The sequence below is a fragment of the Gekko japonicus genome, unplaced genomic scaffold (genome assembly GCF_001447785.1).
Source record: "Gekko japonicus isolate JY-2015 unplaced genomic scaffold, Gekko_japonicus_V1.1 scaffold67, whole genome shotgun sequence".
Lineage (NCBI taxonomy): Eukaryota > Metazoa > Chordata > Lepidosauria > Squamata > Gekkonidae > Gekko > Gekko japonicus.
Genome location: NW_015161948.1, coordinates 538,740 through 550,370, shown reverse-complemented (window position 1 = coordinate 550,370; position 11,631 = coordinate 538,740).

Here is an 11,631-nt window from a genome sequence, read left to right as displayed (position 1 = left end):
CCGTTGGGGGCGGGGTGTGTGGCCTTATGACACACTTCCGGTGATGTCAGGGGGTGTGGCCTTATGACACACTTCCAGTGATGTCAGGGGGTGTGGCATATGCTAATGAGTTATGCTAATGAGTTCCCCTAGCTCTTTTTCTATGAAATGACCCCTGAATACAATATGAAAGTATCAGACCCCCCTTCCAATGTTTAACTGTAGCTCTGTTCACTCATTACTGTGTGGGACTAGGATCTGGGAGGCCCAGGTCTGAATCCCCACTCTGCCCTGGAGACTTGCTGGGTGACCATGGGCCAGTCACGAACTCTCGGGGTGGTTGTGAGAATAAAACAGAGGAGAGGAGATCAATACAGGCCACTTTGGGTTCCCACTGGAGAGAAAGTGAGGTATTTTTTCTATGAAATGACCCCTGAATACAATATGAAAGTATCAGACCCCCCTTCCAATGTTTAACTGTAGCTCTGTTCACTCATTACTGTGTGGGACTAGGATCTGGGAGGCCCAGGTCTGAATCCCCACTCTGCCCTGGAGACTTGCTGGGTGACCATGGGCCAGTCACGAACTCTCGGGGTGGTTGTGAGAATAAAACAGAGGAGAGGAGATCAATACAGGCCACTTTGGGTTCCCACTGGAGAGAAAGTGAGGTATAAAGCCTGAGGGACTTGGGAATGTTTAGCCTGGAGAAGAGGAGGCTGAGGGGGGACATGATTGCTCTCTTGAAGTCTTTGAAGGGCTGTCACTTAGAGGAGGGCAGGGAGCTGTTCCTGTTGGCAGCAGAGGAGAGGACTAGCAATAATGGGTCTAAATTAAAGGCGGGAAGGTACCGGCTGGATCTTAGGAAAAACGTTTTGACAGAGTTGTGCAACAGTGGTATCAGGTGCCAGGGCCGGCTCCAGGCGTTTTCTGTCCTTTCCAGTCAGCTTGGAAATTCGCGCGCCCCGCAGGAAGAACAAAATGTCTCAACCCCTGATCGTATGGGTTATCTCTCCGGCCTTCCCCACCCCCACCAAATGTCTTCTAGAGAAGGGGGGGTGGAAAGGGGGAGAGGGATTTCTGCGACACAGCAGACGTGGGTGGATGGAAGTAAAGGGGAGGGGAAACTTCGCGCTGCTTTGGGAGACCAAAGAATTCTAAGCAAGATGAGTCGGTCTGTCTGTAGCTGGAGAAACGGGCAATTCCAGGAGCACCTTCAAGATTAACAACATTGGTGGCCGGGTGGGAGCTTTCGGGAGTCACTGCTCTCTTCTTCAGATACTTGGAACCAGCGCTCCCTCTGAGCTGTGGAGTGTTGTGGGCAAAAATGCTCCCTTGTGAGCTACCGGCGTTAAAGTTCCTTCCCTCCCGTCCGGCTTACCTTGGCCCTCCCCGAGGTGCCCCTCCCTGTCTGAGAAGTGGCGGCCCAGCCTTGCGGGGCAGCCTGTAAAGCGCCAACAAGTTCTCTTTCATTTTGGCCGAGGAGCAGCCACTTGACACCCCCGTGAGGGCCGTGAACATAACCGCCCCCCTTCCTCCCTCCCTTCCTCCCTCGAACGAGACCCGAGCAGCAGAGGAGAACGGAGAAGGCGCGCCGCGCGGAGAGGCTGCCCAGCGAGCCCCTGGGCGCTCCGCCTCGCCGGCTGAGGCACCCCTGACCCTAGCGGAGGGAAAACGAGGAGGGGAGGAGCGTCACTCACCACAGGCCGCGAACGCCGCCCCCTCCGCAATTTCTCTCTCCCTCGGCCGGCATAATTGGCAGCCTCTTTTGAAGCCCCTTCTCAGGGCGGGGCAGGCAGCCGGCAGCCGGCGGGGCTGTAGTACCTTGGCGCCCTCTGCCTCCTCGCCGCCTTCCTCCCTCCCTCCCTGCCCTGCTTCCCTCCCTTGAGTCACGGCAGAGAGAGAGCGCGAGAGAGGAGTGGGCCCCGGTTAGGGCGGTGGCGGGGCGCAGTTTGGCGCCCCTGAGAGCCGGCGCGCTCTAGGCGAGCCCCTAGCTCGCCTAGCGGGCGAGCCGGCCATGTCAGGTGCCTAGGGAGGTGGTGAGCTCCCCCTCACTGGCAGTCTTTAAGCAGAAGCGGGACAAACACTTGTCAGGGATGCTCTAGGCTGATCCTGCATTGAGCAGGGAGTTGGACTAGAATGGCCCGTGTGGCCCCTTCCGACTCCGCGATTCTATGATTCTAAGTAGATAAATCACACAAACTCAGCAGATTAAGCTGTAGTCATTGCTGCTTTCCCACTGATGGAAAGGTTGCATCTGCCCAAAACGCAGCTGTTAGAAGCCCTCTCCTCTCAGCAGGGAGGGTGGGGTATAAATTGAATAAATAAATAAATAAATAAATAAATAAAGAATACAGGATTCTGATCCAACAATATATTTAGTGGCTACATTTTTATCTGTCCACTTTCTCAAAGGATCTCAAGATGGTGAATAGGACGTGTTTCCATTTAGTTCTCACAACAACCCTGTGCAGTAGGTTAGGCTGAGAAAAAGCAATTGGACCAAGGTCAGCTAGTAAGTCTAATAAGAGCCAGCGTGGTGTAGTGGTTAGGGTGTTAGGATAGGATCTGGGAGACGGTTTGCTTGTAAGGTAGGGAGAGTACTCTGGCATGAACCTTGCTGAGTAACGTCTAGATCAAACTTTGTCACTAGTTTGGTGAGGCTCCTGCACCTTGCTGGGAAGTTTAACCTGTTCAGTTTTACCCTAATGTGCTGCTATTAAAACCCCTAAGTAGAGTTTTCCACCTTCTATTGCTGTGGATACCACAAGTGATAACACAGCAAAGTCAAACAAACAAAGTTGAAGAGCGGCAGACTTCTTGTTTATGAAGGAAAAAAAACAATGAAAGTGTCACTGGACTGCCCGTGGGCGATAAATATTTATTCAGTAAGCACCCTGCCAAACCAAAAAATGACACCAGCCATTTTTAGCATCCAGGACTCCTGAGACAATGTTTACATCCTGGTATCCATGGCAACAAAGCCTGGTCTAGGCCTTTCCCAGCCTCCAGCTCTTCACACCTGGCTTATCTTCCCTTTGTTACACTGGTAAGGGCAGCTTTCCTTATAACCCAGGCCAGCACTTCCTCCCCCAAGTGTCGTAGAAGTCAGTTAGAAAATAGACTCTTTATTTAGATATTTATACCCCATTTTTCTCCCCAAATGGGGACCTAAAGCAGCTTACACCATTCTCACCTTCATTTTTACCTCACAACAATCACACTTGTGAGGTAGGTAAAGTGGGGGGTCTGGATCTGGGTCTCCCAGGTCCTAGTCCAACATTACACAGGTTTAATTCATTTAATTAATTGATATATCTGTTAATTGATTAAAATATGGTCCTGATAAGCCAGGCAAAAGCTTTTAATAGCTCTTCTCATTGCATAGATATCCCACCCTTTCTACAAGAAACATAAATGTGGGTCTTCTTTCCTGGCTCCGCATATCTGTCAGCAGCTTAGGGTACAATGCAAAAGAACACTTTCTTGGAAGGTAGCCCCATTGAGTGAAATGGGACTTGCTTCTGTGTAGACCTGCTTCTGCTTGCTCTCTGTGGAAAAGAGAGGGCGAATTTGTGAAGCAGTGTCTTTACTTTCATTCAGGGGTCATTTCCTGCAGGAGCGCACAGGAGCGGAGCTCCGGCAGTAAAGAGCCCAGGTGGCGGGCACATGCAACAAGCCCCACCCCCTGCTCCCAGCAGCCCTCAGTCAGAGCAAGAAGCAGCCAGGTAAGCTGCAGACACCCCCCCGGCCCAAAACAGTCCAGTGGCACCTTTAAGACCAGGTTTTATTCAGGTACAAGGTCTCCCTCCTCTGTGAGGGACAGATCTGCCCGTTCCCCCACCCCCCCATAGCTAGCAATCCAAAACAGTCCAGTGGAGCCTGAACGGTGGGTGTTGCCTTCTGACACACTTCCAGTGATGTCAGGGGGTGTGGCATATGCAAATGAGTTGTGCTAATGAGCTCCTGCACCGCTTTTTCTATGAAATGACCCCTGCTTTCATTCATTCGTGTTTAACAAACCTGAGGTCTGCAAAAATTGCTGGTGGTGGCGGAGAGATAAATATTTTGTAAATTTGTCCCCCAAGGTTTTTATAAACTTTCATGAGCTTGAGCAGGCTACCCCCTTACCTTTACTAGCATTGCCAACTCTGAATTGCAAATATCCTGGAGATTTGGAGGCATTGCCTGGGGAGGCTAATTTACAAAGTTGCATTGTATGCATACCTGGGAAGCCTCCCAAGTCTTCAGAGACCTCCTCCCTTGTCTCTGGGGAAAAGCTGGGGAAACCCCTGAAAGTGTACAAATCTATTATGATTTCCACTTCCCCAAAGCATTGAATTTAGGATGGGTAATCCATGTGGAAATGGCCATACTCTCCACTGCAACATATCACCTCTCCTAGCTTTGTACTGGGGAGTCAGATGAGCAGCCTTCACTGATCTGTCGCAAATTCGGAAGCTGCAACTAGTGCAGAATGCTGCAGCCAGGCTGTTGATGGGTCTTCCTAGACGAGATCACATCCAGCCTGTGCTGAAAGCGCTGCACTGGTTGCCAATAGCGTACCGGGTTCGCTTCAAAGTGCTGGTTATCACCTTTAAAGCCCTATATGGCCAGGGACCAGCCTACCTAAGGGACTGCCTTACCCCACATGTTCCCCCAAGGGCGCTACGGTCGGGGAGCCAGAAGCTATTGGAGGTACCGGGCCCCCGGTCCATCAAATTAACCATGACCAAGAACAGGGCGTTTTCGGTGGCGGCTCCTATCTGGTGGAATGAGCTCCCAGAGGAGATCAGGGCTCTGCGGGACCTGGGACAGTTCCGCAGAGCCTGCAAGACGGAGCTCTTCCGCCAGGCTTTCGAATAGGAGCCGCCACCACCACTAGACCACCAATGTATTAGTATACCACCAATGCCCGGGAGGACATCTAGATATGGGCATGGTTTGCCAAAGCCCTAAATACCCTTTTTTCGCAGCATGGGCAAGACTGGGACGCTTGGAGGACCGCCATCTTGGTTTTTAGCTAGTTTTGTTCTAGATAGGCTATAAATTATGATGTAATTTTAATATTTTGTATTGTTTTTAATGTTTTTACTGTTTTATCAATTACATGTTGTTTGCCGCCCTGAGCCTTCGGGGAGGGCGGGATATAAATGTAAATAATAAATAAATAAATAAATAAATAAATCCTTTACGAGTCCCCATCAGCTGTCTGGACCAGTGTAGGAATACCAGCCAAGAGGGATAGGGCTGAAATGATACCAAGTTGATGGCGTGATAACCCCACCGGAAGTAATGTCATGTCATGGAAGTGACACCAGTGTGATGCTCTGGGATATGCCCAAACTCTATGGTAAAACTTCCTTTCTTGCTGGTAAAATCAGAGTTTTGTTCAGTTCCTGGAGTGTCACATTAAGCATCATGTTAGTGATGTGACATTATTTCCAGGTATTTGCCGGAAGTGCAGGGTTGCCAGGTCCCTCCTGGCAACTGTGGGGGATGAGGGGGGAATTACCAGGAGCACCAGGGAGGCCAACCTGTCATGCCCACTTGAGCTGGAAGTGAGGTCATCATATCCAGAATGTTGTGGGGGGGGGGGCTGTTCTGGTATTGGGGGAAAAACTCTATGGTAAATTTGGCTTCTACCATAGAGTTTTTGCCCAAATACCAGAGCATTGCCCCGACGTCCCAGATGTGATGATGTCACTTCCAGGTCACATAGACAGTGACATAGACATGTCACTGTATGTTGGATGGTTCTCCCTCTTTTTCAGGGTAAGTTCTCCCCCACACCGGCCAGCTTATTGGTGACGGGGAAGTGGGGCCTGGCAGCAGGAGACCCCTGCCTCCACCGGTGGGTCTAGCAAGCCCTACAGGAGTGATGTCACCATTGGAGCAACACTGTTTTCCGGCAACACCCCTCTCCCTGCAGCTCAGTGAGTGGCAGCAAGCAGCCAAGAGGGATGCTGGGAGGTCTCCCTTCAGCAAAACATCAACACTGTCTGAGGAACCCCATATGTCTGTGGGTCTTGGGAGTACTGAAACAACATGTCCTGTTCCTGCATGTAGGGAATTGGCTGGGCCTACTTTAATTCATGTTCAACATCATCTCCAGGAGATGACAAGGCCTGCCTGAGGTCCCAAACATCCGCAATCACAGACACGCCCAGGCCAACCTTTCTTCCCACAGGAAAACCCCATCTTCTCATAAAGGGGCCACCCTGCTGCTCGGGGCTATGAAATCCCCATTGGCTACACAGCTGGAAACCATGCAGTGAGCGGCCTCCACTCGCCTCTCATAACCGAGAGAGAAATAATTTCAGATATTGAAAGTGGATCTTTTCAGAGCTAGCTTAAGGGCAAGACAATGGCTGTGGCCTGTATCATCTCTAACTCGGGCTGACAAATGCATGGCAGGCCCCTTGTCTGCGTCTTTGATGTATGCAAATCCCACCGTCTGCTGCGCTTTGCCCACGCCTACTCAGCCTCCTGCCACAGCCTTTTGCACACAGACCTGGGGAGCAGCCTTCTGGGGAGAACAGCCCCCCACCCCTTTGAATTGCAGGGAGCAGGTCTTGACACTCGGGATGTGCAATGCTGGGGGGAACGGGTAACTTTGTGTTAAAGTTCCCATAGAAGACTGAGACTTTCCCATGGCATCCTAAAGACTGAAAGAGAGGCAGCAAAGTGACATAGAACTTAGCTCAAATGGGGCATTTAAACCGGGGACATTCCCTCCAAAGGGACCCCTGATTCATAGGGACAATACTTATTTAATACTGTGCAAGCAAGTTGCTGGGAGATATTGAATTTGTCGGAGACCATTGGATTGTGCTTATTTATTTATGTAGCTGAATTAATCTGAAACTGCTGGACGAATGCAGAGGATAGAATGCGGGGAATGAATGTGGGAGGTCCAGGTAGGAAACTCTACTGCACCTGGAAGTACAGTGGGCAACATTTGGCGGTCCCTAAGTAATTAATGTCATCTTCTCCTGACCTCTGTATGTTCAGTTTAATGTCTGCATACTACTCTTATGTGGACAGGATGCTCATGGTGTCTCCAGTTACTTTTTAAAAACTGAAAAGTTAAAAAGAAATGGTTTATTTATGTTTTATATCCCCATTTTCTTCTAATGGGTGGGTTACAGGATTGTTCTTCTCTCCTCCATTTTATTCTCACAATAACAATCCTCTGAGATAGGTTAGGCTGAGAGCAGGTGATAGGCCCAAGGTCACCCAGCAAGCTTCCATAGCAGGGCAGGGATTCAAACCTGGGTCTCCCAGATAGTGCTGGCTTCCTGGATTGTCCAGCATTTTAAACACTACACCAGCTGGCTTTCTAGACTGTCACTGGCAAGGGATGAGTTCTGCCACTGATGGCTGGCCACATCAACTCAGTGACCAATAGGAACATGATCTTCCTTGAGCCAAGTCCCATACAACTGGAACTTGAAGGGGAACATGTGTATTATAGTTATAGGAAAAATGTGTATCTCCACAATAGATATTTTTTGTGGGAAAATTCCAGCAGAACCAAACCAAGGTTGCTTTTTGGCAGGTCAAGAGAGACAAGGCTTGTGAGTTTTTGGCTGCTTAGGATATGGAGCCTGGTATGTTTTGAAGGTTGTCCTGCCTCAGACAGGAGGCCATGGTGTGAAGCAAAGCTTTTGTTGAAGCAGCTGTGTTGAATGTGATCACAGGGAGCAGAGATGTTGGTCAGAGGAGCAAGTAGCTGGGAGCAGGCTTGGCTGAACTTCAGCTACAGCATCTCAGACAGTTTCATGGCTGACAACTTGTTAAGAAGAAAGACAGAAACAGAGTGTCTTTTTTTAAACAAGTAGCAGGTGCCAAAGTCACAGTCAGGCTCCATCTCCCCAGAACAAGGAAAGTTTCCTAAAAGGGTCCATGTCTGTGCTTGGATCCTTAGCCTTGCACTCCTGAGGGACTTTCACTGAGCCCTTTGGCATCTTTGGGGAGTGGGGCTGGAAGACCATGACTAGGGTTCCAATTTGCCCACTTATAGTAGCAGACCTCCAGGTAACTGAGGCCCTTGCTTGCTAATGGTCACCTATTTGGCAGACAGAAACTGGGGCCAAACCGTGTGTGTGTGTGTGTGTAATCATCCTGGGGAGAAAAATTAAAAAAGAAAAATAAGGCTTTATCTACTTATAGGAAGTTCTGATCACAGACTTCCTGGTGATTCCTAGTGCTACCTGGAAGTGACAGGGATAGCTCTAGGAATCACCAGAAACTCTATGGTAAGGTTAATTTTTCTCCCAGGAACCCCCACCCACCTACAACACTCGCCATGACCTTTGGGGAAGTTGATGGGCAGACTTTCAGGAAACTTTGACTGACGGCTTGGGAGGAATCAGGCTGCTATATTTGAAGTTCGGGTCTGGAAGCACCATTGATCCCCCCCCTCCCCCCCTGGTTCCTCTGTGACTTGCAGTGCTATCCAGCCAGGGCTCTTTTTCTGGGGGAATGTGCTGGAACAGAGTTCCAGAACCTCTTCAACAAAATGCTTTTAAAAATGTTTTAAAGTTTGTGAGTTTTCAGTATACAGATTGAAAACTTCACTTCCCTCTTGAGAGTTCCAGCCCCTCTTTTTCCAGAAAAAAAAGCCCTGGTACACCCATCAATGGGCTTAGAAGGGTGTGACTCTGCTTATTTTATTTTACTTCATTTATACCCCACTTTTCTCCCCAGTGGGAACCCAAGGTGTCTTTCAGCATTCTCTCTTTCTCCATTTTATCCTCACAACAATCCTGGTCTGGCACTCTTAACCACTCTACCACACACCAGACTGCACTCCTAGCTAACTGATTCAATTTAGGGATGTGAGTCCTTTACAAGAAGCAGAGCTAGAGACCAGACATAGGGTATCCTCCTCTGCAGGGCGCATTTCTAAATCCCTGAGTGGGCACATCACAATATGTCAGGGGTGGGGTCTCGTAGAGCAGGAGGATCATTATATAAAGGGATTGGTATGATTAAAAAAACACATACCTGACTCAAAATTCCTTGTTTTTTCAACAAATTACCTGACATCCAACTTGAAATATAACTACCTGAAAGTCAGCAGCCCTAAAGATGCACAATAAAGATAATACAGGAATGTAAGGGTTCTAACCTCACACCTGAAACACTCCCTGTTTTCTCTGTGCAAAACACTTGCCTCGAACTTTCCCTTTCATTTAATCCCCTAGTTCCTCATTACCCATTGAAATGAATCTGGAGTATCTGTGCTTGAGAGCTATTCACCCCCGGTTTCTCTTGCCTCTGTCCTTGGTCATCATACTTCCGTTCGTTTTTCTCCTGTCTGTCAGGATTTCAGATTGTAAGCCCCTCGGGGCAAGAACCTAACTCCCCTTTTATTCAATAAACAGCCATCTACATTAGGTGCTATCAGCATCCTCCTTTCCTTCTCCTTGCTTGGCTCAACGCTCTCCTCCGCTGGGTGCTTCCAGTTCCTTCCTCTGTGCTGAGTCTTCCTGACAGCTCCATCTTTATCTGGACTCATGTTTGCCTACATTCCCCACAACACAACCTCAGATGCCACTTGAAAGGAAAAATCCACACAGCCGACTGAGGACTCCCAGTGAAAAGCAAACAGCTTGGCGCTGCCACTCGGCAGATCTCTCCAGTTAGCATCTAACCACCCACCAAACCACAAACAACTCAGAAGGGACTAAAAATTAGTACCAGGGCTTGGAAGCAGCCAGGACAGGTGGCCTTCTGCTTTCAGCACCGACTCCCCGGACTCAGCCTTGAGCATCGGGCCTCCTCCCTCCTTCACCCCAAGGGGTTCCCCATCCATCAAACTTCTTAAACAAGCCAGGCCATTACTTTAATTCCAGCTGTGGATCCAGTTACACTCCCAGGCTGCTCCATTAGCTGCCAAAACAGAAACTGTCCCCTTGATAAGTGGGGGGGGGGATCCAAACCCAACTGGTTGCTGTGGAAACACATTCCAGTCTGTGGGGGCTGCATCTTCTGAGGTCAGAGTTCTGACCTCATGGATAGCCTCAGGGCCACAGGCTGCACTCTGGACTCGTGAATGATGGCAGATGCTACTCTGGGTAACGCTGTTGTCAATCTTGAGAGATCCCGCTCAAGCCTTTGCGCCCGGACACCTGTGCTGCGGGAGAGAGTTTGCTCCTATTGAGATGGGGCTTGTTCTTGGTATTCTTTTCATGGTAGCACCCCCTCCCCCTCCCCGTGTCCCAGTGATCTCCCAGATAATCCTAGAGATGTGATAATGACCCTGAGGCAGAAGGCAACTGCTTGTGTGTCCAAAGTTTCAGAGCACCTTCTCTTTCAGCAGCCTGTCTTCAGCTCAAACTGCATTTCAGCCTAAGTCGTAATGGCTTTGCGGTTCCCAGGAGCGGGGCTGGTGTATCAGCAAGCATACAAAACTACCTAGGAAAGGAATATTATGTGTGGTCACAGCATCAGAGGCACACAGTCTTTTTAACCACCTTGAATGATATAAATATTTGGGTCCTCTTTCTTATGACAGAAACAAGGGAGAAAGAGACAGCTGATGCCGTTAGGTGCAAGGGTCATGGGGTGCCTTTTCGGGCCTCCAACAGTGTTATGGAGTAGGGCTTTAGTGAACAGCTAGGCAGTATTATATCTCAGGAAAGCTCTTCCTTATTACCAGTAAGGATGAACTAACTGCGTGGGCAGGGGTCTTGTTGTAGAAAAAGAGCTGCCGGAGCTCATTAGCATAACTCATTAGCATAACTTATTTGCATATGCCACGCCCCCTGACATCACCGGAAGTGACAGAAGGCCACACCCCCTGACATCACCGGAAGTGTGTCAGAAGGCCCGGCTACTTACCCTCCTGCTTCATCCTCATTCCCAAACGGAATGAGGATCGAAGCAGAGGGCGGGGTAAAGAAGGGGGCGGGGCTTCACCACGTGACCGCCCCGCCCCCTAGAGGTTCTCTTCCGGAGCTCCGTACCTGAGAGCTCCCCCCCGACTAGAGCCCTGTGCGTGGGTACCGGAATTATATGGGAGTTATTCCCTCACGGGGTATCATTGTTTGCAGGGCTTTTTTGTAGCAAAAGCCCAGTAGGAACTCATTAGCATAACAGGCCACACCCAACAGCAGAAACTCATTAACATATTAGGCCACACCCCTGACAGCACAGCTCATTAGCATATTAGGCCACACCCCCATGTTACCAGAAGTCTGGTCATCCAGCCACACCCACATTTTGCTTCTTATTCTGTTTACTTGTTTGTTGTCAAAACCCAGGGCTTTTTTTTTGTAGCAGGAACTCCTTTGCATGTTAGGTCACACATCCCTAATGTAGCCAATCCTAATGAGTTTCTGCTGTTGGGTGTGACCTGTTATGCTAATGAGTTCCTGCTGGGTGTGGCCAACTCAGGAGCCAGCCGGAACTCCGTTCCTGTGCGTTCCTGCCCCAAAATAGCCCTGATTGTTTGGGTGTTCACCTATCCAGGGTTGATATGTTATCACATATATCCCCTCTTTCCACCACATGACAGTTCTAAACCAAATGTATCCTACAACTCTGTGTAAGGAACATGGAATTTTCCTACATTCCTTTCTATTCCTGTAGCCTCTTTCCAGTCAGGGTGGGGGGTGGGAGCTGGAGTGAGAAAGGATAAGGGGT